The sequence below is a fragment of the Silene latifolia genome, chromosome Y, assembly GCF_048544455.1.
Source record: "Silene latifolia isolate original U9 population chromosome Y, ASM4854445v1, whole genome shotgun sequence".
Classification (NCBI taxonomy): Eukaryota; Viridiplantae; Streptophyta; class Magnoliopsida; order Caryophyllales; family Caryophyllaceae; genus Silene; species Silene latifolia.
Genome location: NC_133538.1, coordinates 282,542,677 through 282,559,865, shown reverse-complemented (window position 1 = coordinate 282,559,865; position 17,189 = coordinate 282,542,677). Strand labels below are relative to the sequence as shown.

The following is a 17,189-nucleotide window of genomic DNA, read 5'->3' as shown; positions in this document are numbered from 1 at the left end:
ATAACAAACCTCAAAATTTTCGTTGACGAAATTGAATATTGTCATTTCCTCGAAAACAAACAAAACCAAATAGTGAAAATTCAAATTCCCTATTTTCAAAAACTTCAAGCAAAACGGCGATCAAAACCGCCAACTTCAAAAATAATAGCGAAAATTCAAAATCGCTATTTTCCGCCAACTTCAAAATAATAGCGAAAATTCAAAATCGCTATTTTCCTCCAACTTCAAAAATAATAGCGAAAATTCAAAAACCACTATTTCCATCAAATGTCAACGGCGGCACATAAACCGTCACTTCAATCAATGGTGAAGATTCGAAATTCACTATTTCTTTCAAATGTCAACGGCGGCACATAAACCGTCACTTCAAACGCTATAGCAAACTCAAAATTGTTATTTTCCTACAAAATTAGAACAAACGGCGATCAAAACCGCCACTGCGAATTCAAGCCGACGAATGGTGAAAATTCCAAATTCACTACTCCTTCAAATACCAGCAGGGGGCTTCCTCGCGGAACCCGCTCATTCCAAAAATAGTGATAGGGAAAATCCAAGCTCACTATTTCCCCAGCGGCATCACGAGTTCGCTACTTTCAAAACAAGCCCCTTTGGCGTGGCTATTCCCATGGTCCATTAATCAACCGTGTCATGGCTAGCGAGCCTTTGTCCGCAACCACATCAAGGACACATCTCGAAGATCCCTCGGGTACATTTCCTTGTCTCAGCTGGCGAGCCTTACAACGCATCGCGGTTGGCGAGCCCTCCTCACATACGCACCATGGCTGGCGAGCCTTTGTCCGCACCCTTTCAAGGACAGATCCCGAAGATCCCTCGGGTACATTTCCTTGTCTCGGCTGGCAAGCCTTACAACGCAACGCGGCTGGCGAGCCCTCCTCACATACGCCCCATGGCTGGCGAGCCTTTGTCCGCACCCCTTTCAAGGACAGATCCCGAAGATGCCTGGGGTATATTTCCTTGTCTCAGTTGGCGAGCCTTACAACGCTCCGCGGCTGGCAAGCCCTCCTCACATACGCATCACAGCTGGCGAGCATTTATCCGCAACCATGCAAGGACATATCTGAAGATGCCTCAGGTATGACTGGCGAGCCTTCGTACGTAGTCTAACGGACTTTAAACGACCCGCACGGACAGTCGACAGACTCTAAAATGTTCCCGACGACAGGTCCTTGACTCATACCCTCGAGTCGCCTGGGCGTCGCCCTTCCCGACGGCAGGTCCTTGGCCCGAATCCTTTCGAGCCGCCTCAACGTCGCTTGGGTCTTCAGGTTGTAATCTTCGATTGACCTGGGGACTCTACTTTGACTTTCGCCCCGTCCAAGCCTCGGTCAAAGTGGGGGCTCTGAGATATCCGATTCTGCTGAGACTCCAACAAACACCCGATGATTATCGGACTACAACATGTTTTGGGATCGCAGCGTTTGATCGACAATTTGTGTACAACTTTACGTCGGAAAACTTAAAACGATTTCGAAAACAAAACATTTCAAAATATTTCAAAAATACCTGGATTGTTTAATGCACGACGACGGGGTCGCAATGACACTAACTAGAGTCAAAACCGACACCGGACCAAAAACCGACTCAAAAATTCAAATCCCGACTCCAACAACGAGTCAAACCGAGTCAACCACAAAAATAAAATATCTTCAAGCCTTCTATGCTAAGTTTTCCCGGATTCATGTTGGTCAAGTACCAAACATGTGACTACAAAACCTAGGATAGAACAAATCATGATTGCGTTAGTTGTGATAGTGACAACACAACTCGAAGTGCCGCGACGTGGCTCGCGCCTCTTTGAGCAGCCCAGGTGGCCACGTCGCTCAAAACTCACACAACCACTCATTATCCTATAAATACCCCTCAAATGCCACCCATTTGAGAGTTACGCGAGTGTCCGCCCCCTCTTTTCTCCCTTAAAATTCTCGACTCGACTTCTAAAGTCACAATCTGACGCGTGTTTACGACCTACCGATCGTAAACACGAGCCTTACACATTGTTTGGTCCGTCATCGTGCATTAAACCACTTGCCCTACCACTTCGACCACTACACCATCACTAAACTTTTAAAACACTCATTTTACTTACCAAAACGGTTTTAAACCGAGTTTTTTCCGATCAAACAAGTTGTTACACTTACGTCGGTCACTCGTTATAACCAAACATGTAAGTATGAGGGTGTAAAAATCCTCTTTTATTATGTTTTCATTTGTTTCATTTCTCTAACATGCTAAAACATGCATACATGAACCAAAACATGGAATAAACGAGCCAAAACTGATTTTTGGTCTGAGGCAGAAGCCCCTTAGGTCGCCAACTGGCTCGCGCCTAAATGGGGTACTCAGACCAGAGATCAACCGTGTTTGTTCTCGTCATTTCCTTTTAATTCACTTTCATATTTGTAATCGGTTTTCACCATTTCAAGTATTTTCGAAACTTTTTTATTTTATTTCACATGTTTTAACCATAAAACATTAGTCACCCTTAGTTCTTCATACCATGACAGTTAAATCCGTGTTTCGGTGATAATATTTGGTTAATGACATTTAAAAGGTATTTTAAAGCCTTTTATTTCATTTCTTCACATTTACAAAACATGCATATTAGTCACCAACACAAAGTCATCCTTGGTTCTACATACCATGCCGGATTTCAATCCGGGTACGATGATGAGTATCGACTAATGACATTCAAATGGACTTAAAACAATTAGTCCATAATCATTTTCAAAACTATTCTTGTCAAGTTCGTCAAATCGAACCCGACACCGAATATTATCAAAACAATGATGATTATTCAAATCGAGTTCTTCAAATCAACAAATGCGGTCTAAAACGACCGCTTCAAATCAAACCGGGTTAAAATACCCATTTTCAATACGTTTTATAACGTTTTTCTAAAGGTCAGAACACGGCATACAACCGTTGGCTAACCCGCGCCTCAAGCAGGCCTTTTCTTCCTCATTTTCAAAACCAGAGGGAGGCCCCTTACACCGTCGGCTGGCTCGCACCTCTTATAGCCGTCTGGTACAGGGCCTGTTCCCTTCCAGCATTAGTCTAGGACGATCCCGACTCCGGTTAACTCGGATATAGGACGGATCAGATGACTATTCGAATATTCAAAACCATATTTGCAAAATGCCTTACCAAGACAAATGGATCATGTTATGCACCCTAAACCTAATACGGTAAATGGATGTTTAATTTCCGTCTTGCATGCAAATCAATCATTAATCCAACTCGACATCTTATACTTGATACGTGGATTAAACCAACCGACTTAGAAAGCTCTCACATGTTAGGTTTAAATTATTGGATGCGCATTCATGCATTTAAACCGTTTTATCAACTTTTGCATTCAACCAACCAAGATCGATCAGTAGAGGCCGCTAAAAGCGGGCGGGATTGGGTGTCTGATTAAAGGGCTTCCCAATACGTACCTTCACCTCTTACTCAGAAACTTTGGATAGTGGACGACCTTATCCAGGGCGTACGAGAGTCATTCTAGAGATAGGATGCTAAAGAGGGACGATTTCCTTATCTTTAGTACCTATGTCAAACGGTGCTTTGTGCTTCGATTTGACCGAGGTATAAAGTGGAATTCGAACGGGTTCCAGGCATCCCACAAATGCTTGGTGGCGACTCTGAACATCTGTAATCGTTTCGAGACCCTTACCGAGACGAAACCGACCGATCTAAAACGATCCGATCGAAGGCATTTTTACGCCGCCGAGCGTGGCTTTCAAAAGACCGCTATACGTCCACAGATTGGCTGGGCGTGTAGGTGGGCCATGTCCACATATAGATACGTAATAATAATCGAGTTATACCCCGTGATAGATATGTATATATAACCTATATGAATAAGAATTAGTTATGGGATTTTAAATTAGAACCGTGGGTTTGACCTGACACTTGACCTTTGGGAGGCTCGTAGAGTAGGGTTATTTCAATGGCATTAGGACCATATCTGATTTATTTACGGTTAGCAATGAGTGAGAGAGAGTAATGAACCTGTATCATAGTCATTTGTGGAATGTAGTAATGAACGTATGAGAGCACACTGTGAGGTTTGATAGTTGAATTTTGGGACGAAGTTCTCTTTTAGGGGGAGTGAATGTAACAATTCGGAAATTAAGGAAATAGGAAGTACGGAATGTGAGAAAGCGTGAGAGTTAAACAAAGAACTTTGGGATGAGTGTGATGCTTATAAAGGAACGTATACAGTAGACGAGCATGTGAGGCGAGAGAGAGTGCATGAGAATCAGTGATGAGACTTGAGGAAATGAGAGAGTGGGGCAACTACGGGGATGAAGTTCATTTATAAGGAGGGAAGACTGTAATACTCTGTATTTAATAATTATATAATAATAATATTTTATTGTATTTAGCGAGTTGGGCTTGAGACGGAATAATAATAATAATAATAATAATAATAATAGTAATAGTAATAATAATAATGATAATAATAATAACAATAATGGTAATAATAATATACGATAATAAGTAACTCGAGACGGTAGTAATTGTGACGGTTACTAGAAACTCCCACTCACCTTATATACTTCATCCTTATCCACCCAACCCTTATCCTAACATAATCCACCAAAAAATCCACATAAAAGAAAAGGGAGAAAAGAGAAAGAGAAAAAAAGAGAAGATTTTCGTCACCCCGCCTCGAATCGTAAAGTAATACCGTCTTTTATCTTAATTAATTTATACCATAAACTCGCCTTGACCTTGACCCACCCTAATCCGTCGTTGACCGCCCAAGTAGCCGCCGTTGACCACCCTAACTCTGGGTTTAACCGAATATATACATGTTTATAGTTGTTGTTGTGTGACCGTCTTAAGACGAAATTTTAACACCCTTACCGTGACCGAATTGAGTTGGTTTTAGCTTGGTTGTGACGAGGGTGGTGAGAAGAGTATAGTGGTGGTCTTGGATGGTGGGTAGGGTAGCTGTGGTGGTCGGATATCAAGGGGAAAGGAGGAGTGTGTGAGTCATGGTATTTGTTGTTGTTGTATATTGTATGTCGCGTTTGAGGTGTTGTTGTTTGATGCGGTTGCCGGTGGTTGTGGACTAGTGGTAGGGTCAACCGTGGTAAGGGGGAGGCCACGGTGGTGGTGGTGGTGACGGTTTAAGGGTGGTGCTTGGTGTGTGTTTATGCGTTGGTCGTGCGTTGGTGTTGTGTTGTGTTGCCGTGAGTAAGGGTAGGCTATGGTGGCCGTGGGCTGGCCGTGGTGGTGGTCCATGGTGGCAGCGGGGCGTGGTGGTTGTCGGGCCAGGATGGAGGATGGGTACGAGTCGGATTTTAAATAGTTTTAAGACGGTTTTAATTAATCGAATTCGAATTTAATTTAATTAGTTAGTAAATAAACGTATTTAATTACTTTAATTAGGTGACAGTTTTATGGCGGTATTTATTATTGGATTGCTTATGGAGCTTTCTAAAAGGTAGGTATATTCTACTCAGTTTCAATATTGTGTTTATTTGCTAAATGAGTCATTTATTATCAATTGCATTGATTTAAACGGTGATTGGCATGTTATATGGTATATCGTATTTATTGTGTTGTCTTGTATGTCGGAGGACATAGAGGTTTGATTGGTTACTTGTTATATGGAGACGGAAGGCGTTTTGGAGACCGTCTTCCGCTTGAGTCGCCTCTTGGAGCTTCCCACACCAAGAGGAATGTGCACATTAATGACTTGAGTCACGGAGGGACTCGTGTGGTTGAGACACGACGTCTGGCAGGGGATCCGGTTGGCTTCCGGACCCGGTATGTCTGGGCGTGTCCCGGTACCTGTTTGTGGTTGTTGGTATGTCTGGGCGTGTCCCGGTACCAGTGTGGTTGGCGGTATGTCTGGGCGTGTCCCGGTACCGTGGTGGTTGTGGGTACGTCTGGGCGTATCCCGACACCGGTGTGGTGGTTGTTTTATAGCATTTCATTTATATCATAGTCATGTTGCATACTCACACACTTTGAGTTGTGTCACACTTTATTTATTGAAACTGGCGTTTGTGTGTCTTTGTTATTGTCACCTATTTCCGGGGTGGCCTGTGTCGATCCATATGATATTTCCGATCATATGGGGAGCAGGTTAAGTACAGGTTTGCTTGTTGACGTGATCGAGATTCGGGTCGCACTACGGACTTTGGAGTCGAGTACGTAGTCACTAGGTAGATGACATAGTCATAGACGAGTTGTATTTCATTTATTCATTAGTTTATGTTTGTAATAACTAAACTTGTTATTTATTTAATAAAGTTTCTTAATTGTAATTCCGATTTCACTGCCTAGAGAAACCGAGATGGTAACATTTCCTAATTACCTTGGCCGGGTAAGAAGGCGGTGTTACATAAATAGTCGAATTGTCCCACATCGGAAGATTACCATTAGGTGGGTGATCCTATGATTATAAATAGGAGGCATCCTTAGAACTTAAGTATCAAGCTAAAATATTTTGAATCTCTAGACAGTATTGCCTTAGAGAGCCTAAGATTTTGTAATATGAAAAATTAATTTAGGAAAGTATCCTAAATAATATTGTTGATATAAAAATATAGTGGATAATCTTTTAATTATTATATTTATAATATAATATATATTTCCTATATTATATTCAAGTGATATTTATAATTTATATATAAAAACTTTTAAATTTCATTTGACAAAAAAGTATGATAAAAAAAAGTATGAAAATAATCTAATTATATTGGTGGTAAAAAATGTTATCGTTAGAGTACAGTTTTCATATTATTTGCACATATTTTAGTTATGATAAAAAAAAAAGAAAAAAACGTACGAATATTAATAGATGGTATATAGGAGTAACTATTAGATATAATGAAGTGGCAATTGCCCGTATTCGTATTTCGGGTTGGATGTCGAACTAGGAGAAAAAAAGATGATGTATTTATAATTATGTTATTTGTCCCACATTGAAAAATAATGTAGGTGTGGTGAATATAGTACATATAAATAGTAGGATTGTCCCACATCAAAAGATTACTATAAGGTGGGGGTGATCCTATAATTATAAATAGGATTCATCTTTAGAATTTAAGTATTAAAAAAGATCTTTTTAGTCTCTTAAGTATTGTCTTATAGAGTTCTTAAAACAAAATATGTGACAATTTTTTTGGTCTCCTAAGTATTATACTCCGTAGTATATAGTATTTGCTCATTATTAAACCGGGTTTGATTTCGAATTAGGTGGGTGATTCTGTGATTATAAATAAGAGTATCATTGAACTTAGGTATCAATTCAAAATCTTTTGAGTCTCTCAAGTATTGTCTTAGAGAGCTCTTAGTAGTTGTGTAAGTAAATAAACATATGAAAAGTAGAAATACCCCACTTTCTTAATATTTATACAAAAGATAAATGTAAACAGTTGAAGGGAAGGAAGGAAGTAATAAATAATAAAACATGTATACTCAAATGAAAGCATTTTTCGATACGAATCCAAATATATAAGTTTTGAAATGATATGCATTATACTTTTTGGTTAGATTGATAATCAAACAATTCATTATCTAAAATATAGCTGTGATATTAAAAATATTAGATAGTATCTTTGTCATAATGATAATATTTTTTTTTACCACCAATCAAATTATATTATTTTCATAATATTTTTTTCAATACTTTTTAGTCAAATGAAATGTAAAAGTTTTTATATAAAAATTATAAATCACTTGAATATAATATAGGAAATATATACTATATTATAATTATATAATAATTAAAATATTATCCACTTTATTTTTTATATCAAAAATTTTATTTAGGATACTTTCGTAAATTAATTTTTAATAATATAAACTCTTAAGAGTTCTCTATGACAATACTAAAGAGACTCAAAAGATTTTGGCTTGATACCTAAGTTTCAAGATGCCTCCTATTTATAATCATAGGATCACCCACCTAATGGTAATCTTCCGATGTGTGGACAATTCAACTATTTTTACATAATATATTCACCATATCTACATAGTTTTTCAATGTGGGACAAATAACATATTAAGGAGTACACCATCTTTTATCGTAATTAAAGTGTGAGCAAATAATAATATGTACTTCATACCATTGAATTATTTACGTTTTCTATTTTAGTCTGTTCCGCTTGATTTTCTACGTTTCTATATATGGATCTTTTTTATCAATTAAATGGCCCGCGTACCCTTGTCTACTTTTACACGTTTTGGTGGGTGGGTGCCAAAATATGAGGGGCTTACATGAGAGTAGTTTTGTAAGTAAACATATGAAAAATAGATATATCCCACTTTCTTAATATTTGTGCACAAAGTAAATGTAAACAATTCAATGGAAGGGGGGAAAAGTAAATAATACAAAATTTATACTCAAGTGAAAATATTTTTCGCTAAGAATCCAAATATCTAAGTTTCGAAATATTTTGCATTAAACTTTTTGATTAGATTGATAATCAGATGATTCTTTTATGTAAAATATAGTTGTGATATTCAAAATATTACATAGTATCTTTGTCATAATCTTGGAAGATCTTATAATATACTTTCCTAAAATTAAAAAAGATGATGTGGACGCTCTAATATCACTTGAAAAAAGCCTCTTACTAAAAAACTAAGTCTCTAAGTCCTATTTTAAGCCATTAGATCTTATAAGATTGATGGTCTAGATTTAAAGCAAAATCACACTCATCCACTAGTAATTAATGCTAAATTAATTTCTTTTTTTTTTCATACATTCAATTCCCAATTCATCCATTAATTACATTCTCTCTCACTCATTTTATTATAAAATTTTCAATTCAAATATAAAAATAATGGTTATAAAATCTGAAATTTTATTTCCACGTAAAATAAAAGCGGTTTCTTAAAAAGCCTCGTAAATCTTCATTCGGACTCCGATTAAGGCGAAACAAAAGCCCAAGTTTATTATTTTTTCGAGCCCGTCACAATGGTAATATTTTAGTATACCATTGCTTTTTCAAAAATTTCAGAACTGCTCGATAAATTGGAAGTTATATTATATTCGCTTGAAGTTACACCATATTCTCTTGAAGTTACGAAATAACCGCTTGAAGTTACACCCAATTTACACTATATATACTTGAAGTTAATTAATTAATTTGCATTTAAATTATATCTGCTTGAAGTTAATTAATTAATTTGCTCATATACTTGAATTTACACATTATCAATTGAAGTTACACTATATTTATTTGAAGTTACACTATATTAGATTAAAGCTAACCCATACTTACTTAAAATAACATTATATTGATTAAATTACAACATATCTACTTGAAATTATACCATCTTTACTTGAATTTATACCATATTTGATTAAAGTTACATCATATCTAATTCAAGTTAAACAATATTTGATTAAAGTTTCACCATATCTACTTAAAATTAAGCTATTTTTGATTAAAGTTACACTATTTCTGATTAAGGTTACACCATATTTACTTAAAGTTACACTATTTCTGATTAAAGTTACATCATATATGATTAAAGTTGCACTATTTCTGATTAAAGTTACACAATTTCTGATTAAAGTTACACATTTTAAACAATAAAGTTACATATTGTACATTTAAAGTTACATACTTTAAACATTAAAGTTACACAAGACTAATTTAAAGTTTCACACTTTTAACATTAAAGTTACACAATACTAATTTAAAGTTTCACACTTAAAAGATTAAAATTACACACTTTAAACATTAAAATTACACAATTGTAGTTTAAAGTTACACACTTTAAACATTAGATTTACATAATACTAATTTAAAATTTCACACTTTAAACATTAAAATTACACACTTTAAACATTAAAGTTACATGATACTAATTTAAATTTACGCCCTTTAAACAAAGTTACAAAAATTAAACATTAAAATTACACAATGCTAATTTAAAGTTACACAATGTTAATTTAAAATTACACAATACTAAGTTAAAAATTTGTGGTCTTATTTTTGTGTATCCACTAAACTTCACTGGACGGCTTTACCTTCCGTCGGTCCTTCCCTTTTCGGTGCTGCCTTTCGCCTGTGACGAAAAACCAATGCCTTTTCCGGCAACCACCTGCTCAACCAACAATTTGAGCCAAATACACCATTAAAATAATACAAATACATTATTAGACTAATAAAGTACACTATTAGACTAACACTCATACAATGTAAGGTGAAAAGAAAATTAATGGTGCGATCATCATCACCATCGACATTGTCATAGCAGTACCAAAAATGTAATTTAACACTCCCAAGTCAGCACATCTAGGAATTTAGCAGAGCTTGACTATAAAAACTATTACCAACTGAATTAAAATTATTTAACTAAATTGATTAATAGAACCCTAACAAATTAGCGAAACTGAATACCATGGCTAACATATACGTCATATATACGCGGAAATGAAATCTCAGCCCTTTATTATATCTTAAATCAGCATTTTTTTCATGTTTCAGTTCTAAATGCTAATTCTAGAAAAATCGAAATAAAATATCAATAAACTAATTATACCTGCGGCGATGTCGAAAAAATTGAAATTAAATATCAACTCTGGTGCTAGTCGGTGGTCGTTATGGTGCTAGTATGATGTTAGCTTTTGATGATTTGTTGTTAATCTGGGTAGATAAGAGAGGTTTAAGATGGAGAATTTGTCAATTAAGAGAGAGATTGTATGGAGATGGAATGAAAAAGAATGGAGTAATTGAAATATTGAGAATGAATGACAGATTAATGGGAAATGAAACGAGATTGGAAATTGGGGAAAATTAATGCAAGTGGTTGGTTGGGTTACATGTTTTTTTGTTTTAATCTCAGTCGTCAATTATGTATCATCTAAATTTGATGGACTTAGTTGAACCTAATCTATCTATATAAAATAATAAAACAATAACCATAACATATTTTTTATCCCTCCAAAACTTCACTCCACATTTAACATAGATTTTAGAATTCATTAAAAATAGGTCCACTAACTAAATAACCCAATATATAAAATTTATTTTATGTTGTTAACATAAAATTTATACCACCATATTTTATTGTTGTTTTTACTAACTTCTCTATATTTTAAGGTCTCCATAATATCATAATTAGTTTTAGAATTTTGTGGTTTTTTAAAATTATTTCCATATCCTATATAGTATATACAGTTGTTTGATGGCATGAATTTAAATTTTTTAAGCATCATTTTTTATTCGATTAAACAATATTGTTTAATAATGAAATTTAGATAATTGTTAGTCTCAAAATCATTCCTTTTATGTTTTTAAATTGGTGTGAATAGATATTTGTTAAAGTGGTCAGTCATGTTGAAGTGTTCATAACTTTCAATCTAACTATCTATACTAATTAATAAAACAATAACAATTGCCATGGTATCTGATTAAATTTTTTTACTATGAACTTAATGTTTTGTTGCTGATCTTAGATTATCATGTTATTATAGCATCTCCCCTTTCCTTGCACGAGTAAATTGAATCATCTAACAACTAACAAATTGAATTTGAGAAGCATTGGTTAAATGTCTTTAGAGAAGGTCTCATAATAAATTTGTTATGAGCCCACTAATCAAATGGCCCACAATGATTATCAAATTTATATCTACTAACTCATACATGACTAATATTAACTATGAAATGACCCCACCATGTTAACAAAAATGAACCTCAAATTGATTTTTAAATTTATTTTGTACCAATTTCTACCAGTCAAATATTGAATACCTTGAAACTAAAAAATAAATTCAACTTATTTTATAACTTTTGAATGTGTAAATCAAAAGATATGAGACACGAGTAATGCTATGGGACATAGAGACCAAATATGTTTCGCGATTAACGGGTCGTAAAATAATTTCAAAAGCTCGGAGAGGTTTTACATTTCAAAACTTATCCTATATGGTAAAATTTGCCGATATTTGAAATTATTAACATGCTTTAACATAGGTGTAAACATGTCGACATATGCATGCTCTAATCAAAGATATGAGATACGGCGGTGTAAGCATAATATACAACAAGAGTATAACTATGTTTTTATAATTAATACTCTCTTAATACTAATGTTATTTTGAAAAAAAAATTAATACTATATTTTAAACATGTAGATTATATTGTTATAGAAGTATTGTATTTGTAATTGTAATTGTCAAGTATATAATTTCCATGTAACATATGGGAAATCAATTACCTCAAATAAGAAACCAAAACAATGTTGTAAATTTAAGAATTTACGAAAAATTTTAAATATACAATCTATACACGCCCGTGCAACTTTGCACGGGTCCTAAACTAGTTATATATATATATAAATATATATATATATATATATATATATATATATATATATATATATATATATATATATATATATATATATATATATATATATATATATATATATATATAGATTTAGGATCGGGTGAGAACGAATACTCGGTGCAAACGGTGAGAACGAACTACAACCAATGGATTATGTGAAATCGTACGGCTAATTCTTTTTGTTAACGCACCGTTATTACGCGGGATTATATCACGCGTATTTTTCATTTCTTCAAAATTCTTTCTCTCACATCTCATTTTTTTCTGTACACTCTCTCTCTCCACTAACAAAACCCTAATTTTTCCCCCAAATTCATCATCTCGTCAAATTAACTAAAGTCGAAGAAATTCAACGACGATGATAATGGACAACGATTAATAGTCTGCATCTGTATCATTATATCATCTTCAATTATCATATTTCTTTCAAATTCGTAAGTATTTTTCGGTGTAAATTCATCATAATTTTCAGTTGTTTACATCGATTTATTCGACTTTTTTGTAGTTGAGCTTAATTATTTTCTGTATTTTTACTTCCTTGTGCTTTTAATCAATAATGCAGGTCCAATTGAGCTTAATTTGTGTTATCGTCGTGTGTGGTTGTGATTAGGTAATATTCCCGCTGTTTTGCGTTTAATTAGTTGTTTAATTTAGTTTTTGTTTGTGATTATATTTTGATTTCAGTTGTTCATGTGATTTGCGGTTTCCTTGTTCTGTTTCAATTAACTGATCAAATCGATGATCTGAGGTGCATCGTCGTCTATATTCTTCAGGTATTGTATTTCTTTATCCATTTGATTTTTTACTGTTTCAAATCGTCTTGCATGTAACCTTAGTTATATTGATTTCACAGTATTCCATTTCGACTTTCATTTGTTGTGAGATTTCATGTGTTTTCTATTTTGTTAGGACTAATTTTGTTGCGTTTTTGGTGAGTTTTTGTTATCAATGTTGCCGTTGTCGTGATTAAGTTCATTATCCGTCTAATTTGTATGATTTATTTATACTTTTTGTTGTGTATTGGCTGCTGCTTTTACTGATTGCTTTTTGTTTTTCGTTCACTACAACTTTTAGTTCATCGATTTCGCATCATTTTAATTATCAGTTCATGGTGTTTGTTGTCTCTGACTGTCAGACGTTTGTCTATGTCAAAAAAAAAAAAAAGAAAACATGTGTTCATACCTATTTTTTGGTGGAATTCTTTTGTTTCTCACCGATTAGGGGCCCTTGTTGACAGTAGGTACGTTATTCCGGGATATAGGTACGTTTGTATAGCTACTAGGTACATCTTTGTCATTCGGTCGTGTTACGCCATGTATTTTTTCAAATAAACTATCAGCTACTACATTTATTTGATTAATGTGCCATATATTCAGTGTGTGGCATTGTTTGTGTTTTGTTGTTTTATCAACACTTACGGGGAGCTCTTGTCAGATACGTTATACCGGTATTTAGGTACCCTAATTCAGATACTAGGTACCTATTTATTTGATTAATGTGCCATATATTCGGTGTGTGGCATTGTTTGTGTTTTGTTGTTTTATCAACACTTAAGGGGGGCTCTTGTCAGATACGTTATACCGGGATTTAGGTACGCTAATTTAGATAATAGGTACCTATCTGTCATTAGGTTTTTATATGCTATGTATTCTTCAAATACACTATCAACCATCACCCTCTTTTGTTGTTGTACCAGTTGTCTTAACATATGTATATTTATTGGCTCTACGTTTAAGGTTACGTACTGGCATACAATACGCTGGTTTTATAAAGTACTCTTTCGTCACTATGTGCATCTTAACGGGTTCTAGATACTTATATATAGATTGCAGGTCTGTTTGTTTGTGGGTAGTGAACTATCATTACTTTATTAGGATTCACACTTTGCTTGTGTGCCTATTGTCTCACACTTTGCAGGTCCGTTTGTTTGACCCCTTTATAGATTACAAAAATACAAACTAATTAAACTATACACTGTATGTATAATTGTTATTTAAACTATGCACTGTATGTTTAATTTTTATTTCGGTCTTTCAGAATTACTCTCAGCCAATATATCATTACATATGTATAGGTACACGTATTTGGTTGTTGGGTACATTAATGATACGTGTGGTTACATTTTTCTTGAACAGGGGTAACAATGAAGAGATCCATATCAGCCAAGTTGGCAATAGAGGTATCTGGGACAAGCAACCAACAAGTGGCATCTGGCAAACAACACGCGGCATCTGGCATAGATACGAACCAGGCTGGTTGTTCCTCCAAAGATGCTTTCCCAGTTTTAAAAACAAGGATGAGTCCTAACTCCCTTATTCAGTTCATAAACAGCGGGCTTTCTGACATGCAAATTTCAGACATTCGAGAGATGGGTTTCGGTGGTTTATTATGCCTTAAGACTGACATGATTCCTAGACATCTAGCCTACTGGCTTGTGTCAGAGTTTGACCCATTTACGTCCTCTCTCTTAAACAATCAACTCCCTGTCCGGGATGAAGATGTCCATCTCAGCACAGGTCTGCATTTGGGTCAGGTTACGATTGAACAAGCGGGAAAATATGAGCAGACCGAAGAGTTTATGAAGCTGCTTCAGGCCTGGAAGTCCCAATATGCTGGTGTTGAAAAAATTCAGTTTTACCATATCTTGTCTAAGATGGCTGAGCAACGGGACGGCGGTGAACACTTCAAACGAAATTTCATTGTTTTCATAGTGTCTTCTTTCCTAATGGGGGTCAAGGGTAATGTGCCAAGCCTCAGAATTCTCAAGTGCCTTAGTGATGTCTCAATCATACCAACCCTAAAATGGTGCGACTTTACCCGGAACAACTTGATTGATAGTGTCAGACAATGGCGGACTGATAAGTTACGTGAAGCAAACGGGGGTCGTCCGAAAACGTTCAAAGGTCCTATAATGGTGCTGATATTTATCTACCTTGATTGGATGGTTTTCAAGACGAGAAAGGTTGCACGTGTGTTTCCAACATTATGCACGTGGACCAAGGAGGAGATTTCATTCCGTATATCACAAGAAAAGGGGCAGGCTCATCGGTTTGGTGCTGGTTTTATTGAAACCCGGTTGGAGAAGCATCCAGGATGTTTTGGGGAAAGGTATGTGGAACCCAACATACCAGCTGCCAATGTGCCTGAGCAAGTTCATCCTGATGTGACTGATGAACGATCGCGTATCAGTATTTGTATTGAGAACATGGCCCAGGCAGGAAAAGCTCTTGCTCGTGCATTTGAGAACTTTTCAGAAGCGATCAACAGTGCTAAAATTATAATGCCACAATCTGTAATTGTTGGGCAGCTTTCTGCAATGGCAGATTCTTTGTTGGGCGGGTTTCATTTAACACCACCTAGCAGAGCTGATGGAGATGTTGGGAATAACAGTGATCATAGTAAAGGCAGATCTGATGATGCGCGCACTGAAGCGTTCAATGTTGCATCTGGTGCTGCCCAAAGGTCAAAAGTGTCTGGTGGATTAGACGGTGCTCATGTGACAGCTGATACGGTGAATATGGCAGATACGAGAGTTCACGGTGCCCGGGTGACATCTACAACAGGGGGTGCGGGTGATGATCCGTGTTGGGATGACCCAACCTTCTTGGAAGCCCTTTTTGAGTTAAGTAATGCATTTAATAAGGACCCCGTTAATGAGCCTCTTCTAAAGAAACAACGAGTTTCTCCCGAGTATCCCACCTTCAACCTTTTTGAATCTCAGGAAAAATCCAATTCAGCTGCTACATATGATCGACCTGAGCCAATTGTTAATTCCCCCCCATCCGCACCTACTTCAGTTCAGATCCGTCCGATAATCTCTGCTCTCTCAGTCCAAACAGAGGCCAAACCTCATAGCAAGAGGGACATAGTTGTTCCAAATGTTTTGAAATCGCCTTTTGTGGTAAGGAACATATCCATGCTCTCTGACTTGAGCCAAGCTGAGAAAGATGTTACCGAGTTAGTATTTCGGGATGGACTGGATGATAGGTATGTTTGCATATTTTATATACATATTTATATATATATATTTTTTTTAGCGTAACTATCACTTCAAAAATTGTATATATAGCACTAATCAATGTATCTACATGTGTTCATATTTTCAGCGATGTATTGTTCAGAAATCAGCATTTTCAATTAAGACGATGTGATTTAAAGTCTTTGATCGTAAGCACAAAGATATCTGCAAATGTAATCAATGCATGGGGTCATCTTTTAAACAAGAGATAGGAGTTAAAAGCGGCCTCGTCCCCTTTGCGTCTTTACGCTTTTGTTACTCCCAATGTAAGGCACTCATTTGTAAATATTTATTTTCATTATTGACTTGAATTGGTGTTGTCATATTATCCCCTTTATCGGCTTGTACTGTACTTTTTGGGTCTCAATGTTTCTCTCACGTATTAATTGCAGGGAATTGTATGTGAAGATGGCACTGATTATGAACAATTGAAATTAGTGAGTCTCTCTCATTTTCGTTTCATTTATATTTAATGTATAATTTTTGGCTGGTTGTTTTCACTAAGGTAACCATATCTTTTTTTCAAACCCAGATGTTCTTTCCATTCACACTTTCTGAGCCGGTCCTGATCTGTGTCAACTTCATGACCCGAACGATTGAAGTTATCCACCCAAAGCGACCTAAAAGTATGATGTTCACTGGACCTGTCCGGACGGTGGTGAGTATTTGTTCCTACTGCCCTTTATACTTTCCAAAGTTTCATTGTCGGTTTTCATTCCATCCATGTGTTTTGTGACGTTAGCCTGACGCATTTCTTGTAGAGGGATTTTATTCGGAATGTAATGACTACCAAATCGACCAAATTTGGGAAAGTTAAATTT

The 17,189-nt window shown here is 35.6% G+C and overlaps 1 long non-coding RNA gene across 1 annotated transcript; it reads right to left on the bottom strand.

Moving 5' to 3' along the window:
- Positions 1 to 9,989: 9,989 nt before the first annotated feature.
- LOC141626607 (uncharacterized) lies at positions 9,990 to 10,727 on the bottom strand. The gene is made up of 2 exons (XR_012536202.1): positions 10,543 to 10,727; positions 9,990 to 10,101 (listed from the first exon to the last, which is right to left on the bottom strand). It is a non-coding gene; the product is annotated as an uncharacterized LOC141626607 (long non-coding RNA).
- Positions 10,728 to 17,189: the final 6,462 nt, after the last annotated feature.